This window comes from Heterodontus francisci, chromosome 36 (genome assembly GCF_036365525.1).
Source record: "Heterodontus francisci isolate sHetFra1 chromosome 36, sHetFra1.hap1, whole genome shotgun sequence".
In the NCBI taxonomy this organism is placed as follows: domain Eukaryota; kingdom Metazoa; phylum Chordata; class Chondrichthyes; order Heterodontiformes; family Heterodontidae; genus Heterodontus; species Heterodontus francisci.
In genome coordinates this window covers 49,798,001-49,811,823 of record NC_090406.1, presented here as the reverse complement: position 1 = coordinate 49,811,823, position 13,823 = coordinate 49,798,001, and the positions used below count along the sequence as shown (strand labels likewise).

The 13,823-nt window shown below is 47.6% G+C and overlaps 1 long non-coding RNA gene across 2 annotated transcripts; it reads left to right on the top strand.

Moving 5' to 3' along the window:
• Positions 1–4,257: 4,257 nt before the first annotated feature.
• On the top strand, positions 4,258–8,559 carry LOC137351808 (uncharacterized). Of its 2 annotated transcripts, none has more exons than XR_010969576.1 (3): positions 4,258–4,373; positions 6,327–6,741; positions 8,091–8,559. It is a non-coding gene; the product is annotated as an uncharacterized lncRNA (long non-coding RNA). The 2 variants fall into 2 exon arrangements; XR_010969575.1 differs by having other exon boundaries at positions 8,050–8,559.
• Positions 8,560–13,823: the final 5,264 nt, after the last annotated feature.

Here is a 13,823-nt window from a genome sequence, read left to right as displayed (position 1 = left end):
AAGAATTGAGGGTTTTTGTCTCCACCACCGTTCCTGGCAGCGAATTCCAGACGCCCACCACCCTCTGGGTGAGAAGGTTTTTCCTCATGTCCCCTCTAATCCTTCTACCAATTACCTTAAATCTGTGCCCCCTGGTAATTGGCCTCTTCGCTAGGGGAAACAGGTCCTTCCTGTCTACTCTATCTAGGCCCCTCATAATTTTGTACACCTCAATTAAGTCACCCCTCAGCCTCCTCTGTTCTAAGGAAAACAACCCGAACCTATCCAATCTTTCCTCATAGCTGCAACTTTCAGTCCCTGGCAACATTCTTGTAAATCTCCTCTGCACTCTCTCCAGACCAACTATGTCCTTCCTGTAGTGTGGCGACCAGACCTTTATGCAATGCTCCAACTGTGGCCAAACCAGCGTTTTATACAGTTCCAGCGTTACATCCCTGCTTTTGTATTCTATACCTTGGCCAATAAAGGAAAGCATTCCATATGCCTTCTTCACCACTTTATCTATCTGTCCTGCCACCTTTAGGGATCTGTGGACATGGACTCCAAGGTCTCTCACTTCTTCTACCCCCTCTCAATATCCTCCCATTTATTGCGTATTCCCTTGCTTTGTTTGCCCTCCCCAAGTGCATTACCTCACACTTCTCCAGATTGAATTCCACTTGCCACTTTTCCGCCCATTCAACCAAACCATTAATATCATTCTGGAGTTTACAGCTATCCTCGTCACTATCAACTACACGACTAATTTTTGTGTCATCAGCAAATTTCCCAATCATGCCCCTAACATTTAAGTCCAAATCATTAATACATACCACAAACAGCAAGGGACCCAACACTGAGCCCTGTGGAACACCACTGGAAACTGCTTTCCATTCACAAAAACTTCCGTTGACTACTACCCTTTGTTCCGGTCACTGAGCCAACTTTGGATCCAACCTGCCACATTCCCCTCTATCCCATGGGCTTTCATTTTACTGACCGGTCTGCCATGTGGTATCTTGTCAAATGCCTTAATAAAATCCATGTAGACCACATTCACTGCACTATCCTCATCAATCCTCCTTGTTAATTCCTCAAAGAATTTAATTACATTAGTAAGACATGACCTTCCCTTAACAAATCCATGCTGACTATCCCTGATCAATCCGTGCCTTTCTAAGTGGCAGTGTATCCTGTCCCTCAGAATTGATTCTAACAATTTACCCACCACCGAGGTCAGACTGACCGGCCTATAATTATTTGGCCTATCCCTTGCACACTTTTTAAACAATGGTATAATGTTCGCAGACCTTCAATCCTCTGGCACCTCACCCGTATCCAGTGAGGATTTGAAGATGATCCTCAGCACATCTGCTATTTCCTCCCTGGCTTCCTTTAACAGCCTGGAATGCAATCCATCCGGCCCTGGCGATTTATCCACTTTCAAGGATGTCGGACTCTCTGGTACTTCTTCTCTCATTATGCTTATCATATCTAATATTTCACACTCCTCTTTTACTACAATGTCTGCATCAACCCTCTCCTTTGTGAAGACAGAGACAAAAAACTCATTAAGAACGCTGTGCATATCATCTGCATCCACGTGTAAGTTCCCTTGAACATCTCTGATAGGCCCTACCCTTTCTTTAGTTATCCTCTTGCTCTTAATGTACTGATAAAACATCTTTGGGTTTTCCTTGATTTTACCTGCCAATATTTTTTCATGTCCCTCTTTGCTTTTCTAATTTCCTTTTTTACTTCACCCCTGCACTTTCTATACTCCTCTAGGCTTTCTAAATTATTAAGTTTTTGTGATCGTCATACCTTGTAAGCCTCTAGATAACCAAGGGGCTCTAGATTTGGCAGGATCACCCTTTATCTTTGTGGGACATATCTACTCTGTGCCTGGAGAATCTCGCTTTTGAATGTCTTCCACTGGTTTGCCACTGATTTTCCTTCCAGAATTGGCCTTTATAGCCACTCCAGGCGCTGCTTCACAAACCACTGACCACCTCCAGGCGCGTATCCATTGTCTCTCGAGATAAGGAGGCCCAAAAGAAAAAAGAAACCTGTATCCAGTCTACTTTCGCCAGATCACCTCTCAGTTTCGTAACATTTGCCTTCCCCCAATTTAGAACTTTAACTCCTGTCTTATCTTTGTCCTTTTCCATGATTTTGCTAAAACTAACTGTATTTTGATTGCAGTCTCCAAAATGGTTACCCACTGCTACTTCATCCACTTGCCCAGCTTTATTACCGAAGACTAAATCTAGAATTGCGCCCCCTCTCACTGGGCTTGTTATGTGCTGGCTAAAAAAGTTCTCTTGAATGCAGTTCAAGAATTTTGTGCCCTCTGTGCCTTTCACACTGTTTGTATCCCAATTGATATTAGGGTAGTTGAAATCCCCAAATATTATTGCCCCATAGTTTTTACACTCAGAAATGTGCCTACATATTTGTTTTCCTATCTCCCTCACTATTTGGGGGTCTACTGTACTAGTAGTGTGGTTGCCCCTTTTTTATTTCTGATCTCCACCCATATGGCCTTATTTTATGATTCATTTACCATATCATCCCTCCTCAAAGTTGTTATTGATTCCTTAACTGATAATGCTACACCCTCCTTTTTCTATCCCCCTCTCTATCCTACATGAAAACTCGATATCTAGGGATGTTGAGCTGCCATTCTTGCCCCACTTTAAGCCAGGTTTCCATTATAGCAATGATATTGTGTTGCCATGTGTCTATCTGTGCCCTCAGCTCATTGGCTTTATTTACTATACTCTTTGCATTTAAATAAATACCTTTTAACACTGCCAAATTCCTGTGCTGCACACTTTTTAACCTTTGCTTCTTCTGTCTTTCTGAGTCATTCACTAATTTTCTGCCTTGTGTTCCCTGCCCTGAAATTGTCCGATCTGAAACTGCCTTCCGATTCCCATCCCCCTGCCAAACTAGTTTAAACCATCCCAACAGCACGAGCAAACCTTCCTGCAAGGATATTCGTCCCGGTCCTGTTCAGGTGTAGACCGTCCGGCTTGTACAGGTCCCACCTTCCCCAGAACCGGTCCCAATGCCCCAGAAATCTGAAGCCCTCCCTCCTGCACCATCTCTCCAGCCACGCATTCATCTGATGCATTCTCCTATTTCTATACTCACTAGCACATGGCCTTGGGAGTAATCTGGAGATTACTACCTTTGAGGTCCTGCTTGCTAATCTCTTTCTTAACTCCATAAACTCAGCCTGCAGGACCTCATCCCTTTTTCTTCATATATCGTTGGTACCAATGTGGACCACAACCTCTGACTGCTCCCTCACCCTCCAGAATGCCCTGTAGCCACTCGGTGATATCCATGACCCTTGCACCAGGGAGGCAACATACCATCCTGGAATCACGTCTGTGACCACGGAAAGCCTATCTGTTACCCCAACTATAGAATCCCTTACCACTATTGCTCTCTTGTCTTTTCTCCTCCCTCCCTGCACAGCTGAGCCACCTATTGTGCTCTGGTCATGAATCTCGCTGCACTCTCCAGAGGAACCCTCTGTCCCATCAGTACTCAGAACTGAATACCGGTTAGAAGGTGGGATGCCCTCTGGGGACTCCTGCACTACCTGCCTTGACCTTCTTGGCTGTCTGGCAGTCACCCAGTCCCTCTCTGCCTGTGCTCTCTTAAACTCTGGGGTGACTAACTCCTGAAACGTGCTTTTCACGTAGCTCTCTGCCTCGTGGATGCGCCGCAGTGACTCCAGCTGCTGCTCGAGTTCTGAAACCTAGAGCTCAAGCTTCTGCAACCGGTGACACTTCCTGCAGATGTGTTTGTCAAGGACACATAGTGTGTCAACGACTTCCCACATACCACAGGAGGCACATTCCACTTGGCCGAGCTGCCCTGCCATACCCTAGCTTTGCAAAACAATATTTCTTTTGCTAATGTAGTAAGTAGAATAACTTAACAATTACTTGCCAATCAGCTTCTTCCCCTGTACCGTGGAGGCAGAGAATAAAGGGACCAAAGAGCACCTCCTTCCCCTAGTCAGTAAAATCCCTCACACAACTGACAGACTCACTCTCTGTCGAATAGCACAATTCTAATTCATTAGTAATTATTATTAAATTACACTAACTAAAACCTTACTAGTACCAACCTTACCACTATTTGAGGGTTTAAGAAAATAACTTTTTTTCTGTTTTTTTAGCTGTTTACAGGAAATGAGAGCTGTTACTTACCAACCAATCAGCTTACAGATTTTTTTTTTAACTCAGCACATGCCGACACAGCCGGACAGAGAGAGAAACCGCTGTCTGCCACCCCGCTCCCAGTGTTGATTTTTATAGCTGCCACTCGGGTTTGCTTCCTCCTATGCCCGCATTCTGCCACTCTGCTCCCGGGTGAGTAAGGGCCTCAAGCCCCGGTCTTGATTTTTATAGCTCCCGCTTGGGTTTGCTTCCTCCTGGGTCCGCTCCCAGGTGAGTCATGTGACCACAAGCCAGATTCTATCTGTAACTAACACCTTGAGTAAGGTTCTGTAAATAGTTAGCTCTGTACTGTATCTAATAGATTAGCCATTTGAGATCTTCAACCAACTGGACTCCATGCATCTCATTTATGTTGCATCTGACAACATAAAAAGAACTCATTACATGGTGGAAGCTCCTCATTACAATAGTCGGTGGTCTTATAATGATTCTTCTGATGTTCTGGCCAATGTTTATCCTGCAACTAACATTACAAAAGGAAACAGATGTTTTACAGATAATCTTATCTCATTGCTTCTTGTGGAACCTTGCTGCGTACACATTGGCTGCTGCGTTTTCTTACATTACACATGTCAAAAAGTTCTTAATTAGCTGTAAAATGCTTTGGGATGTCTCGAGCTTGTGATAAGGGTTGTAGAAATAGAACATAGAACATAGAACATTACAGCGCAGTACAGGCCCTTCGGCCCTCGATGTTGCGCCGACCTGTGAAACCATCTGACCTACACTATTCCATTTTCATCCATATGTCTATCCAATGACCACTTAAATGCCCTTAAAGTTGGCGAGTCTACTACTGTTGCAGGCAGGGCGTTCCACGCCCCTACTACTCTCTGAGTAAAGAAACTACCTCTGACATCTGTCCTATATCTATCACTCCTCAACTTAAAGCTATGTCCCCTCGTGTTTGCCATCACCATCCGAGGAAAAAGACTCTCACTATCGACCCTATCTAACCCTCTGATTATCTTATATGTCTCTATTAAGTCACCTCTCCTCCTCCTTCTCTCTAACGAAAACAACCTCAAGTCCCTCAGCCTTTCCTCATAAGACCTTCCCTCCATACCAGGCAACATCCTAGTAAATCCCCTCTGCACCCTTTCCAAAGCTTCCACATCCTTCCTATAATGCGGTGACCAGAACTGCACGCAATACTCCAGGTGCGGTCTCACCAGAGTTTTGTACAGCTGCAGCATGACCTCGTGGCTCCGAAACTCGATCCCCCTACTAATAAAAGCTAACACACCACATGCCTTCTTAACAGCCCTATTAACCTGGGTAGCAACTTTCAGGGATTTATGTACCTGGACACCAAGATCTCTCTGTTCATCTACACTACCAAGAATCTTCCCATTAGCCCAGTACTCTGCATTCCTGTTACTCCTTCCAAAGTGAATCACCTCACACTTTTCCGCATTAAACTCCATTTGCCATCTCTCAGCCCAGCTCTGCAGCCTATCTATGTCCCTCTGTAACCTACAACATCCTTCGGCACTATCCACAACTCCACCGACCTTAGTGTCATCCGCAAATTTACAAACCCACCCTTCCACACCCTCATCCAGGTCAGTTATAAAAATGACAAACAGCAGTGGCCCCAAAACAGATCCTTGCGGTACACCACTCGTAACTGTACTCCAGGATGAACATTTTCCATCAACCACCACCCTCTGTCTTCTTTCAGCTAGCCAATTTCTGATCCAAAGCACTAAATCTCCTTCAATCCCATACTTCTGTATTTTCTGCAATAGCCTACCGTGGGGAACCTTATCAAACGCCTTACTGAAATCCATATACACCACATCCACGGCTTTACCCTCATTCACCTGTTTGGTCACCTTCTCAAAAAACTCAATAAGGTTTGTGAGGAATGCAATCCATTCCTTCCTTACACTTGAATGATGGGAGCTTCCTGGATAGTACACTCTCGGAAGCAAAGTGATATGCTGGACATCACACACTAGCTGTGCTTTAATAGAATGAAACTCCTCCTTGTTGGTACAATTATAAGGGTCTTTAATGCATTTAACTAGGGAAAGTGTTTCTGTCCCAAGAATGTTAACTGCTCGCTCTCTATGCTGACAGAGTCCATCAAGAAGGTGAACAGAACACCTGTGACCTTCTTAATACAGCGATGCACAGCGGAATGACTGAGACTGAGGCAAGCCAAGACAGCCTGAGATAAAAATTCAGCCAGCACTCTGGTCCCTGGTCATCGGGGCTACGATTGGGGGAGGGGCCACTCCTCTCCCATTGGACACGAGTAACCTCCTGGATGTCAACCCAGCATTCGGAGACCAGAACTCTAGACTCCACTCAGTAAAGCAACACCTAAATTAAACCAATTTAATAATCCCTGAGGAAATATCAAGTAAACAGAAAGGCAACCAAGAGGAATCAATCGGGGTTTTAAAAAGAAATAAATTAAAAGGGAGCAACAGAAGAATTCTAACGTGAAAGGGAAACAGTGAGAGAGGAAAACTGATGCAGAGTCTTTGAGGTATGTTAGCTGCAGGGTATGATACAACAGAGATGCAGAAACTGTGTGTTCATCAGTAAATTTCAGGAATAAGTTATGGCCTGGAGAGGGAACAATACAAGAACATACAGGGGCAAAAAAATTGCACCTGGCTGTTAGTCTTACAGTGTTCAGGATATGTGGATCATCCTCTCTTTATAGCACCTGCCCGGTTCTCATTATATTAAGGCCAATAGAGTGAAAAATCAGATGTGTTCTACAGTGGGGTCATGGGTCAGCAGTGATCCACACTGCCAGATTACTGGAGGTAAACATCTATCCCCTGGGTGTGGGGTCACTGAACCTGCCAGGAATGTAACCCCATGTCACCTGGACAGAGGTGGCACTGGCACTGAGCATTGACACTCTCACCTCAGGACTGGCACTGCCAACTCCCACAACCCCCCAGGACTGGCACTGACAACCCCCCTCACCTCAAGGACTGGCACTGCCAACTCCCACAACCCCCCAGGACTGGCACTGACAACCCCCCTCACCACAAGGACTGGCACTGACTGAGAACTCCTCACCCCTCGGATTGGAACTGAGGACCGACCCCCTCAACCCAAGACTGCAGAGCACTGCTGTAAAATGTTCACCAGGACGGGTAAGGTAACACACTGGCCGCTGTTGCCTTCCTTGTCCACCATATCCCGCTCTATGGCTCTATGACTCTATGGCAATATGGCTTACATGGTTCTTCTTATGGGAGATGTCGAGGTTGTCAGTTAGTGGCTGAGCTCCTGCACTCTCACCCGGGTACTGCAGTGAAGAACGACCCTCACTTCACTGTCTCCTTAGCTTCTACCCTCCTTTCCTGTAGATCAGCCACAACAACAGGAGGAAGATGAGGAGGAGGAGAATCTGTGACAATATTTCTCCCTTGTCACATACATGATGAGGGTGATGATGATGAAGAGGAGGATGATGCCCGTGACACCTCCCTTGTGTAGCTGGTCGATTCTGCCCCAAACCCCTTCAAAATCACCCCCTGCAGCATGTGCTCCTTCACTCCCAGGCACCAGCTCAGGGACTTCGCCAGGGGGTAATTATATAGCAGTAAGGAGCTGCAGCACCGGGGGCCTCATAAAGTGAAAGGGAGCAGAGGAATTGGGAGCAGGTGAGGAGGGCCCAACTTCCCACTGATGGCTGAGGAGAATGCTGCTGATGGCTTCAGACTCACGGGGCCCAGATCTCATGGGCACCCGCCTGAAGGGAAGATGTTAGAGGCTCTGAGGTCAGTCTCTGAGGATGTGCAGCTATTGAAGGCTGTGACTCTTGAATCTACAGCTCTCCTTTACAACATCACAGAAGCTTTCTCATCCTGGCAGGCACCAAAAAAGTGGCAACTTCACTGGAATTTCCAGCATATCTCAAGGAGCAGTTAAGGCTTTGAGGACACAGACTGCAGCTTCAGAGGCAACTGGGGACAGAATGAAGCACATCATGAACAGCTGATTCCAGACCACGGCGATTGTTCTGTCTCAGGGCTTTCAAGATCTGACAGCTTCCATTAGATCAGCCATTCCACTGATCAGCGGGGACTCTGTTCCAGGGCATGTCTGAGCAAAGAGGACCAAGGCATTATCATCTTAATAATAAATATTATCATCTTAATTGAGGGAAAATCTCTTTATTTGCAAGTGGGGGTAAAAGAGGTCAGGCTGATAGACAGAGGAGAAAATATGCAAGACACATGTTGTAGCTTTAAGTGAGTACACCTCCCAGTGCAATCCATCCTGTTAGTCTGCTCCATCCATGGACGATGCTCTGCTAACATGCCAAGTTCAGGTATCCAATTATCGAGTCATTCACAGAGTAGGTTCCCATCATGTCATCAAGGAGCTACCTATAGCTATACAGAGACTCTGATAACCCCTCAAAAAGTCAATAGTTCCTATACAAAACAGAAGGAAAGAAAGAAGTGATAATTAACTTGTTGAGCAATACTTTGCATTGTGACTGCAACTGTCAGCGGAAGGACATGTTGCATTCAGTACTGCATCCCATAGCCTGTAACAAAAGACAGTACCCACAGACTGTACCCACTGACAGTACCCAGGGTCTCTACCCACAGACTATACCCACTGACAGTACCCAGGGTCTGCACCCACAGACTGTACCCAGGCTCTGCACCCACAGATTGTATCCACAGACTGTATCCAGGGTCTCTACCCACGGACTGTACCCGAGGTCTGCACCTACAAATGGTAAACACAGACTATGCCCACGTACTGTACCCAAGGACTGTACCCACGGACTGTACCCAAGGACTGTACCAGGGACAGTACCCATGGCCTCTATCCATAGCTTGTATCCATGGACTGTACTGCAGACGCTACTGTTATACAGTCAATACAGGACATATCACTGTGTTGTGATCACAAGCAGTGTAATGCTAAACATCACTCAGTACTTTCCTGTGTTGCAATTAAGTGGCCGTTGAAATCTAGACTGGTAGACCTTATCTGCAAAATATTGCAGTGCCGTTAACATCATTGTCAACACTAATATCCCTAATTGTTTCTCCTTGACTATTTGAGGTGCGATTATCATTAACACGAATAACAATTTAACAGGAGCACGGTACAGTTAATTTTGGAGGACAGCTTGTCATTAATTTCGGAGCTAATTTAAAGTTGCCAGTGATTTCTTGTGTGTGTGAGTTCCTCCTTTAAAGCCATTCAGCTGGGAATGGAGACCTGCCACAGAGGAAGAAGGCCCCCAAATGTTTACATTAATGACTAAAAATAATGTGCTTGTGAGGGAACTAGGGCAGGGGGTCCTTGCATTTCCTTGTAGGGCTGCCCTTCCTCCTGCCAGTTCCTGAGAGGCTGCAGAGTTCTGGTATTGTGATAGCAGAGCAAAGTGTGTGTTATCAGAGGATGACAGGGTGCTGACTGCAGGGCTTCTACATGAACACAAAGCTGCTCTGGGACTTCAAATGCATCTCGTTTCACACAGGTCATCGAAGACTTCCTCAGCAATGAAAATTCTTCTGTCTGGTAACCCCTCCAAGATTACTGAGGTTATGGTTGAGTAAAACAACCTGGCAACCACAGTTACTGTTTAATTTCAGCACCAAGAACTAAAGTGTTCTCAGCTACAAAAGAGTCACAGTTAGAATTTTACTGATGGTTCAGTGTGTTACACTCTTTCAAAAAATCAATGGCATTCGCTATCAATAAGTTTCAATTGTTTTGTTACATTGGATGATATTGAGAAACAGGGATTGGATTTGCAGTCACCCATGAGGGTGAGTACGGCTGCGGGCACACATTGAAAATAGCGCTGCCGATGGCATCACTGGTTCACCACACCTCCACAACATGACAAAGGGAGGAGGGGGGAGCTAGCAAACCATTCGTGACTCCTCAGATACTGAAGCTGTCCGAATAGAAATGCAGCAAGATCTGGACAATATCCAGGCTTAGGCTGATAAGTGGCAAGTAACATTCGTGCCACACAAGTGCCAGGCAATGGCCATCTCCAACAAGAGAGAATCTAACCATCTCCCCTTGACATTCAACGGAATTACCATCGCTGAATCCCCCACTATCAACATCCTAGGGGCTACCATTGACCAGAAACTGAACTGGAGTAGTCATATAAATACCGTGGCTACAAGAGCAGGTCAGAGGCTAGGAGTCCTGCAGCAAGTAACTCACCTCCTGACTCCCCAAAGCCTGTCCACCATCTACAAGGCACAAGTCAGGAGTGTGATGGAATACTCTCCACTTGCCTGGATGGGTGCAGCTCCAACAACACTCAAATAGCTCAACACCATCCAGGACAAAGCAGCCCGCTTGATTGGCACCCCATCTACAAACATTCACTCCCTGCACCACCGACGCACAGTGGCAGTAGTGTGTACCATCTACAAGATGCACTGCAGCAACGCACCAAGGCTCCTTAGACAGCGCCTTCCAAACCCGTGACCTCTACCAACTAGAAGGACAAGAGCAGCGGATGCATGGGAACACCACCATCTGCAAGTTCCTCTCCAAACCACACACCATCCTGACTTGGAACTATATCACCGTTCCTTCACTGTCGCTGGGTCAAAATCCTGGAACTCCCTTCCTAACAGCACTGAGAATGTACCTACCTCACATGGACTGCAGAGGTTCAAGAAGGCAGCTCACCACCACCTTCTCAAGGGCAATTAGGGATGAGCAATAAATGCTGACCTAGCCAGCGATGCCCACATCCCATGAATGAATTAATAAAAAATTAAAAACCGCACGCCTCAAATTAACTGGCTGTTGAGCTCATTGTGGACCTCATTAACAGGCTTTTGAGCAGCAGTTTTAGATATTCAATGGGGAGCCATGGGGAAAATGGAGGGTTTGGTACACATTAGGTGCAGCTATTGTGAACACAGCAGGGAACCATGAGTTTTAATGGATTCACTGGTCAACAAGCATAAGAAACATAGAATTATACTCAGCTTCTCAACCAGTGGCACAGAGTTGCCATCACTGTTGCTGAGAGGCTTGCATTTGTGAACAGTGAGTGTTTGGACTCCTGAGAGGGACATGAGGCTGCTGGCATCACTTGGGCAGCAGAGGTTACCAGATGAATCGCTGGTGAATGAATGTGCAGCAGCTGAGGGAGTTGAGCTGGGAGCAGGTTATTCTGACATTGGAGAGAGGAATGAGGAGGAGCTTCAGCAGATGCATCCTCCTGGTCAAGAGGAAGCCAGAGGAGCACAGCTGCAAGGGGCAGAAGGCACTATCCAGACATTGGCTGTACCCCCTTAAGAGTCAGCTACCTGCAAATGACAAAGTGCCATCGCCGTAGGAAGCTGGATTCCCTCAGGTCTAGGAATGTCATCAATTGCACCCACGTAGCCATCAAAGCACCAACAGACCAGCCAGCCTGAACAGAAAAGGCTTCCAGTCAATGAATGTCCAGCTGGTCTGTGACCAAAAATAGTGAATCTTGCAGGTCTGCACGCCGTTGCCGGGCAGCTGTCGTGACCCCTTCATCTTGTGAGAGTCCAACTTCCAGACTCCGTGCTGGGGGAACAAGGGTTACCCTCTGAAGAGGTGGCTCCTGATGCCCATCCAGGACCCAGCCATGGAATGCGAAAGGCATTACACAGAGAGCCATCTACTGGCACAAACCGACAAGATGTGCTTTCATTGCCCTGACTGGTCGGGCAGTGCCCCCCGTACGAGTCAGCCTGAGTGCCTCGTATTGTGGTCATCTGCTGCACCCTGCACAATGTGACAATGAAAGAGGCCTGGAGATGGATAACGAGGAGGATCTGGGACACCACTCTTCCTCAGAGGTGTTCAGGCTAAAAGAAGAAAAGGAGGAAGAGGAGGATGAGGAGCCCAGTGCCCAGGCATTGGAGGAAGACCACCAAGGCCATCCCAGGCACACAGCGATCAGCAGGCTGGCACGGCTGCAAGGGTCACGATAATTCAACAACATTCACTTGAGCGCCTCCCAGCCCTTATGACAGGTGTAACTCACCTTCCATCAGAGGGAGAAATAATCCAGCAAACACACACATCTGAATAATCCCATTGTCACCCAAATAGATTGAGAATGGGGTCTCCACCACCAACATTCTCCCCCAACACAGACCATGGCACCACAGCAAACTCAGCCCCGCCCCCCTGCCTCAACCCACCCCTCCCCCCATGCCCCCACCCCGCCCCCAACGTGCCTTAACTCCATGGCCAGAATTTAGTCTTTGTGACTGGGGTCTCAACTACCAGCAAATGTGCCAGTGAGAGCCCCCGCCATCTCCTCTGGGGGAGGCCCGCCAAATCAAGTGTCAATTAGGCACTTAACTGGACCGCGGCAGGTCTTCCCCAAGATCAAGGACCCCGGCGATGGAAGCCCATGCCTGCTGAGAGCTGCCGGCCAATCAGAGACTGGCACCTCTTTTACTGAGTAGTGTCATGGCAGCGGTAGTGGCTGCTGCCAACAGATCACTCACCTGAGGCCCTGGACGCAGGCCACAGGTAAGTCAGGGCGGAAGGGGTTTCTCGTGGTGGGTGTCGGGGGGATTAAGATGGAGGAGCGGCCGGCAGCAAGAGCAGGGGTTTGCTCTCAGTGGGAACCCCCTTTCCAATGCTGGGTCCCATTAACAAGGGATTTCCCCCCCACCCCACCCCCACCGTCTCCCCCGGAGCCAGCAAGCAATCCACACGGGTTTGCTTGAGGTGCTCCACATGCGACAACAGGCCCGCTGCCACTGGGGTAATTAGGCATTAATTGCCCACTTAAGGGCCTCAATTGGCAGCAGGTTGGGAAGGCCATTCACAGCCTTCCTGCCCCAGACTTAAGTTGGTTGGAGGCAGATCCTGCCCGATTATATACTCTCCCCGCCTCCATACCCAACACGGGGAAGAGCATAAAATTCCCCCCATGTTCCTTTCTTCATCAAGCAATAATAACACAAAAGTCTGATTGTAGGCATAAGCAATTATTAAAGTAAATGTTAATGACCGTACAGACTGAGAAAAGATCACCCAGGTGACCAATTAAATGCATCGAACAGCGTGGCGCCTTGCGTTCCCATCCACTTCCGGGGGTTCTCCCAATGTGGCTGAGGAACAGGTGGAGCAGCCTGCTCCCTTGTTTGTGCTCATGCCTGAGATGCCCGTGGTTTCTGTTCTCGACGTGGAGGTGCCTTGGGGGCTTCTCCAGAGGTTGCAGCGCCTGCGTCCTTGAAGGAGCTACCTCTGTCACAGGACCTTGTGGCATGGATGGTTCCTCTGTTGGAGGGGCTGAGGAGGTGAGGGATGACGCCAATGCCTCCTGAGGGGTGTCCCCCTCACCAGCCTCTTTGACTGCCTCAGCCCTTTCATGAGGTCTTGCATGCTGGATGAAGTCACCCGCTGGGACGCAGCTGGCATCCACTCCATGCATCTCAGTGCCATCAGCGACACTGAGCAGACAATGCTATACAAAGTGTCACTCTTTCTGAGCATGTCAGTGCGCTGCTCCTGCATCCACTCAGAATGCTGCTGCATATAGTTCTCCATGAGGTTGGCAACATTCTCAATGGAGGAGCTCATGCACTCAAAATCCTGAGTCATTAT